Here is a 12,960-nt window from a genome sequence, read left to right on the forward strand (position 1 = left end):
TGATTCAGTCTTTTCAAGACTGTTGGCTCTGTCTACCCCGCAAGGGGCATAGACATGTCGTCCCCTTACTGCAAAAACCAACTAAGTGCATGAAATTAGGTTTCGAGAAATTGACGTTTAAAGGTTTGCACTGTCAAATCACTATTAAGATTGTAACCTATCAAGAATCTGTTCATGTATTTTTAATACTTATTTATTAAGCTTTAAAGGTAATTAGTACAATAAAAGCAAATCTTCGAAATACTAGAATAAATTAAGGTATTAGGGTGACAGGTGGTGCAAATAAATGGTTTTTACTGTAAAAATTTTTTAACTTTATTACTTAAGTGCGCTAAATATTACTAATATTGGGTTAGTTGCTTTTAATTTAATATTAAAATATCCCATAACTCACTAAAATGTTACAAATATGTTGGTAAAACGAGTTTAAAACACAATTTTGTCGGCCTTAATACTTTATTATGTATAAAAACAATACCAAATAGTACAATCATCATCATCAATGTTGTTAAAATAAAAAAACAATTCTTTATTAATTTAACATAACCAAAATCAAATAAAAAACGTCATACAAAAAGTCTGCAGTTTTAGTGGCAGATTCGTTTAGGTCTGAAGAACCTCTACTGTTATCATCTGAAATATAAAATGTGCATAAGTAGTTGTTCTCTGCTAACTTGCAGATACATACATGCATACATACATAAAATCACGCCTCTTTCCCTGAAGGGTAGGCAGAGACTACCTCTTTCCACTTGCCACTCTGCACACTTCCTTCGCATCATCCACATTCATAACTCTCTTCATGCAAGGTCGGCTGTTTCGGGTACTCTTGACTGGAACCTTTACTAGAACGTCCTTAATTTGATCAAGATACGTTCGTCTAGGTCTTCCCACTCCGACCATTCCCTCCACACTCTCTTTGTATATCTGCTTAGTCAACCTGCTTTCATTCATCCTCTCCACATGACCAAACCATCTTAACATACCCTTTTCTATTCCTGTAACTACATCTTCTTGCACATCACAACATTCACTTATCACGCTGTTCCTTATCCGGTCACTCAATTTCACACCGATCATACATCTTAATGCTTTCATTTCCATTGCATTTTGTTCTGCTTTCGTGCTTCTTTTGCCATGCCCAACCTTCACTCCCATACATTAATGTAGGGACCAACACGCCCCTATGCACAGCCAGTCGAGCCTTTTTGTATAGTTTCTGACTGCTCATAAAGGCATGCAAAGCTCCATTCACCATGTTCCACGCGTTCACTCTCCTTTTAATATCACTATCACACTTGCCATCTGATGTAAACTTTGATCCTAGATATACAAACTCTTTCACTTGCTCAACTTTTTCTCCTCCAATCAAAATATTACATGCTGTCATTTCTTTCTCCATTTCAAAAACCAGTGTTTTAGTTTTAATTAAGTACGTTCACTTTCATTCTTTTCTCTTTCACAGCTTCATGCATACAGTTTACCATCTCCTGTAACTTTTCCGCTGATGACGCCAGTATAACCTGATCGTCGGTATAGAGCAGACATTTGACGAGTAACTCATTCATTCTTAATCCACTTTCAGACTCTTTCAAATCTGTCAAACAACTATCCATAAATAGGTCCTCGGCCGCTTCTCCAACACAAATTGAAAAGGCAGTACAACTGACTAGCTAATACGCCTTTTCCTGCTTTTAGCATCTCGACCGACACTCTATCATACCCAGCAGCCTTATCCGCTTTCATACTCTTAAGTGCTTTCACAATTTCAAACATTTCAATTTCGCCTTCCTTCTCATTCTCTTTTACTTCGCTATGACATAATTTTTTAATATTTCCTTCCTTTTTTTCAAATAAACCTTGAAAATACTCCTTCCATATCTTAACACACATTCTTCTCCTTTCACAACGCTACCATCCTGGCTTCTGATCCTGGTCAGCTCTCTGGTTCTAGTTTTTCCTCGGGCTAACCTTACGGATTTCCAGAATACTTTCAGAACTTGCAAATATTCTATTCAATACATAAAATGAATGAACCGATTTAGATATGGAAAGACTAGGAGTCGTCGAAAGCCTAAAAGGCGAGGTAAAGTAGGAAGGGGGTGACAGGGGAGATGATGCATCATGTCTCCTGTCACCCCAGATGGATAGACAGACAGACGGACAGCAGACGGAGGCTTAGTAATACGGTCCCGTTTTACCCTTTGGGTACGGAAAAAAAATGATGTACACATATAAATTCACTTTCAAACCTAACAACTATAAACATTATCAAATGGTAGCTAGACATATAATTTTTTGCCATAAGCACTTATACGAGCACTTACGGTCAACTCCGATGGGCTAGATTCTTTCACATTTACACTGACTGGGTAGGTATTATTATAGTCACCTAAAAATAAATGATCATCATCACATGCACATTCTTATGTTAGTAGATATAAAAACTGTTGTAAAATATTGTTAACTAGCTGTGCAAATGAGTGCACCGTAATAGGATTAGTTCCTGAGATTAGCGCGTTCAAACAAACAAAGAAAGAAACAATCTCTTCAGCTTTATAATATTAGTATGATTAAACAAACAAAATAAGCCATCCCGCCACCCCAGGTGGCACGTAAATAGGTATTTATCTTAGTAGATGAAAAATTATTTATCGTCAGAAATCATCGGCAAAGTCATGCGTATTATAATATTGTGCTATAGTTAGGTGTAATACAATCAAAATATAGATCATAATAATACATTCCGTTTCAATTTTCAACTGAGTGGGTAACAAAATCATTCTTACAAAAATCTAACCTAAAATTAATTACATAATGATTTTACTTACCCGCTTTTTTCGTATTATTACTTTCTCCACATACAAGGTTTAACATTTTTCTAGATCTGGAACTCATTACTATAAAATTATACACACAAAACAGCAGATTTAACGAAATTCAACGCAGACGCACAGTAAGAGCGACGGTTGAAACGCAACTTACACGGTTTTTGCTGACGGGCTGAATGAAATCAAAGTTTAAAGCTTACAAGTAAAACCAACAAAACTACTTCATTATATTTTTCTTGTAGATAATATTTATTTACGAGGGAAATATGAATCAGTAAAAAGGACTAACAGATTATTAAATATTTCGTTAGTAGGGAACATAGAGAATTTTATCTAACAAGTAACTGCTAAAAGCTTGCTAGCATTGTTAAGTATATTTTTGCAGTACTTGAATAATTTTTTTTTGTCAAAATTTAACATGCCAAAACCATTGAAAATACGATTACTGATCTTTTCTGTAAATTTTATTTAAACATTTTATTTAACCACTACACATTACTTTTTTACTGTACATTATTTTCAAAATTACATTGTAAGATATCTTAGCGAAAAGCTAAATCAGGAATGACGCGTCATATCAAAAAACGGGTTTTACCAGCATATAGAGCTTGAAAAGGAGATTATGAAAGTGCACTAAACTCAGTTTTGACAAAAAGTGACTTTAATTGGTTTTTGCAGTAAGGGGACGATGTATGTATGTATGTAAAAATTTCAACATATACGTATGATAAATAAAATAACTTGTCCAGAACCCTCGCGACTCAAGAGAAACCCTTGGTTTGAAACTAGAACGACTTGGGGATGTCCTGATAAACTCGGGAAGTCAATAATTACATGTGTATACATTAATTACAAGAACGATATGACATTTCTTTTGTCCAATTCTAAGGCTACGACTTATAACACACAAAATTCTAAAGAGGAAGAGAGAGAGAAGATATTTAGCACTGTATCGATCACCAAAACCAATTAACATGAACGTAATAATATGATTGTGGTATTTTGCATAAATTCAATGCATATTAATATAATCGAATCGCTAGGAGTATTGGATGTTAAACGGGGCAGAAGTGCGTCGTTACAATTATGTGGCATGTCATTAAACAAACACGTGTGTTAACAAACATTTCATACATACACATGGTCACGTCTATATCCCTTGCGGGGTAGACAGAACCAACAGTCTTGAAAAGACTGAATGGCCACGTACAGCTATTTGGCTTAGTGATAGAATTGAGATTCAAATAGTGTCGGGTTGCTAGCACATCGCCTAAAAGAAAAATACCAAGTTTATAAGCATATCCCTTAGTCGCCTTTTACGACATACATGGCAAAGAGATGGAGTGGTCCTATTCTTTTTTATATTGGTGCCGGGAACCACACAGCACATATGTATATAAACTATACTATTTATAAATAATACAAGTATTATTCGCGCACGTAAAAGAGAAAAAATAATAAAGGTTCGTTACGTAATAGCTGGAGAGCTAGTGAACCCTCCGAGTAACGGTGTTCCTGTAAGGCTAGAAATTTGTAGAGTGATGATTCATAGCACACCAAGGCCAAAAATCATGACCTGGCAGGCATCTGCCCTGCAGGTCATCAACACTTTTATTCCTTAAAATGTAAAATACATAGGAAAAAAAAACTTACTGCTGTAAGCTTCAAAATTTAATATCATCTATTTTATTTATTGATAATTATAAAAAAAAAATTGCCAGGCGATTAGAGTAAGCAAAAGTACCTGCCAGGTGCATCGAGAACTGCACAGTTTAGGAAGAAAAATAAACTTACTTCTGTAAAGTTGAAATTTAAGTATATGTTTTAGTATATCATTTAGAAGAAATGTGTACAATGACAGGCGGTTCTGAACAGCATAAGACCTTGACAGGCGAGGGTAAAGATGCTAAGATCGTGCGAGTAAGAGGCGTAACGTAAATGCATGTAGTGTCAGTGACATGTAAGAAAGTTAAAAATTATAGATGCAATTCAAATTCAAATTCAAAATTCAAAATTCGTTTATTCAGTAAAACAGTTTTACAAAGCCAGTTGTTGAGGCCCTCTAGTAAGTATAGAATACTCGTGTCAGAGGACCTCGCTCCCTCGTTACGTAACTATTACTGAGTACTAAAATAAGACAAAATGAATACAAAAATAAAAATAAAAAAATATATGCAAACTGTATTTGTTTGTGAAAGTGTGTATGTGGTACGAGTATATACCAACATATATAAATCACTCTATTCTAAGCGATGGAATAGATTTTCAACCTCATCATATGTTAATGTTTTTAGCCAATTTTTCACTAATAATTTACAATTGTGTGTTGTTTTAGAATAAATTGAAATTTTTTTATTAATAATATTATAAAGGTAAGTACTTTGTGAGTTGTATTGTCGTCTTGCAGTAGCTGTTTTTACTATGTTATTTTTGAATGTGGGATTGTTTCTTCTAGATAAGTTATGTGGGTCAAATATTAAAGATTTATGTAATTTTAAAATTGAGTTTAGTATATATATTTTCCGAATGGATAGAAGGTCACATTGCTGGTATAATAAATTCGTAGGGAATCTAAATTTTTTTAAATACATAGTCTTAATCAATGATCGTTGTGTTCTTTCTAATTGTATTAACTTAGTTTTTATTGCACCTCCCCATACAGGGATACAATAAGTTATAATTGATTGCGCTAGTGCGATGTAAATTTGTTTTAGCAGGACTTTATCAGCTACATATCGGAGTGCTTTGAAAATCCATATCAGTTTTCTAATGCGACTATTGACTAGTTCGATGTGGTCGTGCCACGAGAGACGTTGATCAAGTATTACTCCTAGGTACTTTGTTTTGGATACTTTTTCAATAAGTGGACAGTCGCAAGTTGAGTCATTATCGTTAGTGCAAATGTGTATTTTAATACTAAAGGAAGTATCAGGTTGGGTTCTATTGCTTGGAGAGAAACAAATATAGTTTGTTTTCAGTGTATTAAGGGTAAGTAGATTTGCATTTAACCAGTTCCTAATACTATACATTCCCATCTCGGTACACTTGCGAACATTTTCCCAATCAGGTCCAGAAAAAACAACTGCAGTATCATCTGCGTAACAGAAGATTTTACCACCCCCGCCTTCCAACTTACAAAGGTCGTTTATGTAAATTAGAAATAGGGTTGGCCCTAGCACACTACCTTGAGGCACGCCAAAGGTTACATCATACTCGTCACTAATTTCCTGGCCGATTTTAACTTTTTGGGAGCGATCAGTAAGGTAGCTCTTAAAAAGGTCTAGTGATGTGCCTCTTATTCCAATTTGTTCCAGTTTCTGGATAAGAATGGGGACAGAGACTGTGTCAAAAGCCTTTTTCAGGTCGAGAAAAACTGTTAAGCATTTTTTACCTTTATCAATTTGTTCTGTTATATAAGTTGTTATATCAGTTACGGCATTTTCTGTTGAAATATTTGATCTGAAACCATATTGAGAGTCCGATAGTATATTAAATTTATTGAAGTAATTTATTAAGCGTTTGTTTAGAATTTTTTCTATTATTTTAGCAATATACATACATCTAGGTCACGTCTATATCTCTTGCGGGGTAGACAGAGCCAATAGTCTTGAAAAGACTGAATGACCACGTTCAGCTATTTGGCTTAATGATAGAATTGAGATTCAAATAGTGACAGGTTGCTAGCCCATCGCCTAAAAAGAATCCCAAGTTTGTAAGCCTATTCCTTAGTCGCCTTTTACGACATCCATGGGAAAGAGATGGAGTGGTCCTATTCTTTTTTGTATTGGTGCCGGGAACCACACGGCACTCGTGGTATCACCGGCAGAATTTGTCTAAAGTCGCCACAAAAAAGAACAGTTATTCCACCCATGGGTTATTACACGCATACAATATTATTAATTCCAATAAGAACGACAGCCCGCGTTTGCCGCAAACAGTTCAAGCCAAAGCCGACTTTCGGCGCTACAGGTTACGGCGCTTCATCCACTGCGGGTAACGCAACGTGTGTTCGCGGTTCTACAGAACAATGTCTGTGGATAAAACTGAAAAATTAAGATTTTTTTTCTACGTATTTTTCCAGGATAAAAAGTATCCTATTTTATGCCCAGGATAATAAGGTATAATTATACCAAGTTTCATCGAAATCGAACCGTTAGTTTTCACGTGATGCCTGAACATACAGACAGACAGACAAAAATTTTTTTAATCACATATATGGGTTTGGTATCGATCCAGTAACACCCCTGCTATTTATTTTTTCAATATTTTCAATGTACAGAATTGACCCTTCTACAGATTTATTATATGTATAGATGTATAGATATAGATTGGTGCATTTTTGTTTTTCTGAAGAAAAAATGAATTTTTAACTGTAGAATACATTTCAGGTAATATACAGTTATTTGATTCAATAAGATTTCATTATACAGTCCTGTGTAATTGAACGCGATATTCCATTCTTTAAGACATTATTAATTTATAGAAATATTTTTTCAGAGGAGGAAAACGATATTGAAGAGTCAGGTGATGATAAAAAAGTAGTAGTGTAGAAGTGTCGGATGATGATGATAATTAATATGAAAAAACGTGTAAATTACATAACAATTAGTAAAATATATTGCATCTATAATTTTTAACTTTCTTACATGTCACTGACACTACATGCATTTACGTTACGCCTCGCCTCGCCTCGCACGATCTTAGCATCTTTACCCTCGCCTGTCAAGGTCTTATGCTGTTCAGAACCGCCTGTCATTGTACACATTTCTTCTAAATGATATACTAAAACATATACTTAAATTTCAACTTTACAGAAGAAAGTTTATTTTTCTTCCTAAACTGTGCAGTTCTCGATGCACCTGGCAGGTACTTCTGCTTACTCTAATCGCCTGGCAATTTTTTTTTATAATTATCAATATATAAAATAGATGATATTAAATTTTGAAGCTTACAGCAGGAAGTTTTTTTTTCCTATGTATTTACATTTTAAGAAATAAAAGTGTTGATGACGTGCAGGGCAGATGCCTGCCAGGTCATGATTTTTGGCCTTGGTGTGCTATGAATCATCACTCTACAAATTTCTAGCCTTACAGGAACACCGTTACTCGGAGGGTTCACTAGCTCTTAGGCTATAATTCAAAGTATTGTCTTTCAAAGTCATTATGTCTTCTTTCACATCACAACATTCCCTCATCACGCTGTTCCTTATCCTGTCGAACATTCAGGCACGTACATTAGTGTCGGACCAACATGGCTCTATAACATAACCAAACCATCTGAGCATTATCAAGTCACTACATCTTGTTTCACATCACAACATTCCCTCATCACGCTGTTCCTTATCCGGTCACTCAATTTTACACCCATCATACTCCTTAACGCTCTCATTTCCATCGCCTTCTAATTTCGTGCCTCATAACATTCAGGCACGTACATTAGTGTCGGACCAACATGGCTCTATAACATAACCGAACAATCTAAGCATTATCAAGTCACTACATCTTCTTTTACATCACAGCATTCCTTAAAATCACGCTGTTCCTTAGTGCCTAAGTGTATATTAATTCAACCGGTAATTTTCGACGGTTTAACTTGAAAATGTAAGTTAGTTCAAGCTAGTTTTAATTAGTCTTGCGTGTGTTTGGTCTAGAAGTTTCATATTACAGTAGTTCACCCTTGACCTTCCTTTTGAACATAAATTATAAGTTTGTAATCAGATATTTAGGGTTAATAATTGTGTGGAATATACAAGGTTGACTTTCAGAGCTGTGTTCCAATTTTCTGGGTAATATTACTTAATGGAATTCAAATTCAAAAGGTTTATTTCATTATTGCCGTGTGGTTCCCGGCACTATTACAAAAAAGAATAGGACCACTCCATCTCTTTCCCATGGATGTCGTAAAAGGCGACTAAGGGATAGGCTTATAAACTTAGGATTCCTCTTTTAGGCGATGGGCTAGCAACCTGTCACTATTTGAATCTCGGTTCTATCATTAAGCCAAATAGCTGAACGTGGCCATTCAGTCTTTTCAAGACTGTTGGCTCTGTCTACCCCGCAAGGGATATAGACGTGACCATATGTATGTATGTATGTATGTATGTATTTCATTATTATAGAATATTTACTTACACTTAATAATTGTCATATCTTTTGGTTTAACAACATTGGTTGACGTCAAATAAATAACTTAAAACTAAGTTCACTGCCGCTTCCAAAGCTTCAGTGCCAATCAGAAATAGTTCTTTTGTCATTATACCCCACACAGCATCAAAAACAAACATAAAAACGAATGAGAAGTAAAATATTACAAACAAAATTGTTTTTACATTTCACTTGAAACGATTCTAAAGTGGAAATAACATTGAAATATATTGCATTCAAATATACCCTTTGCATTTTTTAAATATACCTTTGAAGGCCTATTAGGAGCGATCGACCGACCTTAATTGACGTAGCCTTGTTGGACCAAAACTTTTTTTATTATGTTGGTACTCATTTTTTCCCTCAACTTCGCTTGCATGAATAAAAAGTAAGGAAATTAATGTTGATATTCTGAATAATGTTCCATTATTAAGTCATACAGCTGAACGGGTTACTACATTTCAGTCTTTGAAAGACTGTCGTTTCTGTCTACCCCGCAAGGGGGTATAGACGTGATTATATGTATGTATGTTTGCTATCTATCAACCACTAACTTAATAACGCAGTTATAGCATGTTATAACAAGATTTTGCCAAAAGTCGCATTAGTCCCATATAATTTTTTGGAAAAGTAATCAATTTCGGATAATTTAATATATTCATACAACATCAAAATCGGTCCAGCGATTTAGCAGTGAACACGTAACAGACATTCACATTTATAATTTTAAGCATCATGACATATCAGGAGAAATCTTGTAGATACATACATACATACATAAACTCACGCCTCTTTCCCGGAGGGGTAGGCAGAGACTACCTCTTTCCACTTGCCACGATCCCTGCATACTTCCTTTGCTTCATCCACATTCATAACTCTCTTCATGCAAGCTCGGCGGTTTCGGGCACTTTTGACCTGACCCTTCACCAAATCTTGTAGATTGTGATCGTAATCTCGTAATTTTAATAACAGCGAAAGCATTTTTCAATTCACAGACACTTGTATGACCGAATACATAAAGTTGCCACTTAAGGCCTGAATTCTCCCAGTTCTGTCAAAACTTTTGCAATAAATGCGGTGATGTGGGGTCCCAGTATTGACAATAATAAGTAAGCATAACAATGATTCACTTAAACATACACTACACATAAACAACTATTAACTGTGAAATAGATATAACATTTTCTTTTCTTTTCTTTTTTATTTTTTTTTTTCTATTGAGGTAGCCTCGAAGTAAGTTCGAAACTTGTGTTACGAGATACTAACTCAACGATACTATATTTTATAATAAATACGTATATAGATAAACATCCAAGACCCAGGCCAATCAGAGAAAGTTCGTTTCTCATCATGCCCTGGCCGGGATTCGAACCAGAACATTACATAAGCGAAGACCATTTTGGTACATTTTTGGATGTAAATGTGAACCAGGTATAATAGTTGTAAGCAGTAGGTTAGAAAGAAAGAAAGAAAAAAAGTTTATTTGGTACATAATACAAATTAAAATACTATATGATTGATAGTGCCGTGGGGTTCCCGGCACCATTACAAAAAAGAATAGGACCACTCCATCTCTTTCCCACGGATGTCGTAAAAGGCGACTAAGGGATAGGCTTATAAACTTGGGATTCCACTTTTAGGCGATGGGCTAGCAACCTGTCACTATTTGAATCTCAATTCTATCACTAAGCCAAACAGCTGAGCGTGGCCTATCAGTCTTTTCAAGTCTGGCTCTGTTTACCCTGCTAGGTACGCATATGTATGTATGTATGTATGCTAACCCATAGCCAAAAAAAGAATCCCAAGTTTGTAAGACTCTTTGTAAGAACCCAAGTTTGTAAGAGGAGAGGGGTCTTATTCTTTTCTGTATTGGTGCCGGGAACCACACGGCACTATCAAATATATTTTAATTTGTATTATGTACCAAATAAACTTTTTTTCTTTCTTTCTTTCTAACCTACTGCTTACAACTATTATACCTGGTTCAAAGGCTATCCATTGCCATCCAAGGAGGTAACGCAGATAATGTGATGGGTACCTTTGAGCCAAGTACATAAGATTCGGGTTGGAATTTTTTGACTGATTTACAAAAGGTAAAATATATGGTAGATGTCATGTTTTTAAATTAATTTGTAATACATATATAAAAAATAACTTAAAGCTATTTCTTGTATTAAAACAAAATACTTATTCTTAATATTAACCCAAATCATGTCACCTTTTGTTGAAGTATTGAACGAAAATATTCTCTTTTCTTCGTGGCGATGTATAGCGTGTTGATCCCCACACTAATGTATGGGAATAAAAGCTGTAGAAATAAGAGCGTTAAGTATCAGTGTAAAATTGAGTGACAGGATAATGGACACCGTGATAGGGGAACGCTGTTGTAAGAAAATATAGTGACAGAAATTAACAGTTAAAGGAATTTAAGAGGATGAAAAAAATCGTATCTTGATCAAAGATTTCAGAAAAATCTTTTTCTTCATGGCGTTAGTCCATCCATCTCCTCCTCACCTTTCTGTAGAGGAGCCCGTAGTGGGCCTTTACGACCAAGATCCTGGGTTGGGTAAGTCAGGTTTTAAACGAAGAGACTCTCATCCAACATGCGAATCCTTTGTAGGGTTCTTAATTCATGTTGGGTCATGATTACACATTCAGTTGCCTGAATGTTCAGGTTTCCTCACAATATGTTCCGTCAACGTAGGAGCATTCTGTCACCGGTTAGCACTCAAACTAATGTATATAACTCCGAAGAAAGGCCGTGGTAAGATTTGACCCCTACACTTGCACATTTCAGCCAGGCACCTTAACCGTTCGACCATCGACGCTCAAATATTACGGAATAATATCAAAAAGAAATTATAATCAAATAACCAATTACATCGCTAACAAAGGCACCACACCCTAACAAAATAAATCGCCGTGAAACGAAATTTTCCAAACGCTCTTTGACGAATTGTACCCTTTATTGTTCCTCCTTATTTCTTGTTCCTTTACTTTTATCTTTTGTTTTTGTTTTCTCTTTCAGAAATCACATTACTTTTTATGAAAAATACTCAAGCATACTTTCGGCTATGTAACTTTTGAACAGTGTTTTAATTCGTTTGTTGCTTTTTTATTGGGTTATATTTTGTGACTTTATAACAGTCTAGAAATAGACGATATTATTATCTATGTAAGTTATTACATTTTGGTGGTTCTTTTTTTGTATCTACTGTAATATGATATTAATTTTTACTCTTAGAAGCTTACATTTTTATCTTGAAACCTTTCAGTAACTATCTGTTTCTCAAATTTTACATATACATACATATAACCAGAGCCAACAGTCTTGAAAAGACTAATAGGCCACGTAGAGCTGTTTGGCTTAATGATATAATTGAGATTCAAGTAGTGACTGGTTGCTAGCCCATCGCCTAAATGAAAAATCGCAAGTTTATAAGCCTATCCCATAGTCACCTTTTACGACAGCCACGGGAAAGAGATTGAGATGTTCTATTCTTTCTTCTATTGGTGAACTTCTTACGAATTAGGTACCCAAAAAAAAAGATAAAATATAACAAGAACCTTCACAAATGATTGAATAGTGTTCCAAAATAAGATAATGCTTTCGAACAAAAACGAAACAAAGATAAAACAAAAAGATTTTAAACAAATGCGAATTTGCTAAGTATAATTGTTGAAATCGTTAACTTATTTTAACAAATCACTACATAGTATAAAACAAAGTCGCTATTTTAGTCTGTTTGTCTGTATGCTTAAATCTTTAAAATTACGCAACGGATTTTGATGCGGTTTTTTGTAACAGGTAGAGTGATTCAAGAGGAAGGTTTTTATGTATAATAACATTTATAATTTTGCACCCGTGCGAAGCCGGGGCGGGTCGCTAGTATTATATAGACGTGAGTAAGATATAGACGTAATTAAATGAATGAATGAAAATTATGAATATCTCAAGAACCACTGGATCGGTTTGAAATTAATCG

The 12,960-nt window shown here is 35.0% G+C and overlaps 1 protein-coding gene and 1 long non-coding RNA gene across 2 annotated transcripts in view; both read right to left on the reverse strand.

Moving 5' to 3' along the window:
• Positions 1-12,960, reverse strand: part of LOC106131721 (protein madd-4) — a 319,633-nt gene that overhangs the window by 254,850 nt on the left and 51,823 nt on the right. The window lies entirely within an intron of this gene.
• On the reverse strand, positions 450-3,280 carry LOC132903448 (uncharacterized). The gene is made up of 3 exons (XR_009657410.1): positions 2,832-3,280; positions 2,328-2,392; positions 450-633 (listed from the first exon to the last, which is right to left on the reverse strand). It is a non-coding gene; the product is annotated as an uncharacterized LOC132903448 (long non-coding RNA).

Source organism: Amyelois transitella, chromosome 26, assembly GCF_032362555.1.
Source record: "Amyelois transitella isolate CPQ chromosome 26, ilAmyTran1.1, whole genome shotgun sequence".
In the NCBI taxonomy this organism is placed as follows: domain Eukaryota; kingdom Metazoa; phylum Arthropoda; class Insecta; order Lepidoptera; family Pyralidae; genus Amyelois; species Amyelois transitella.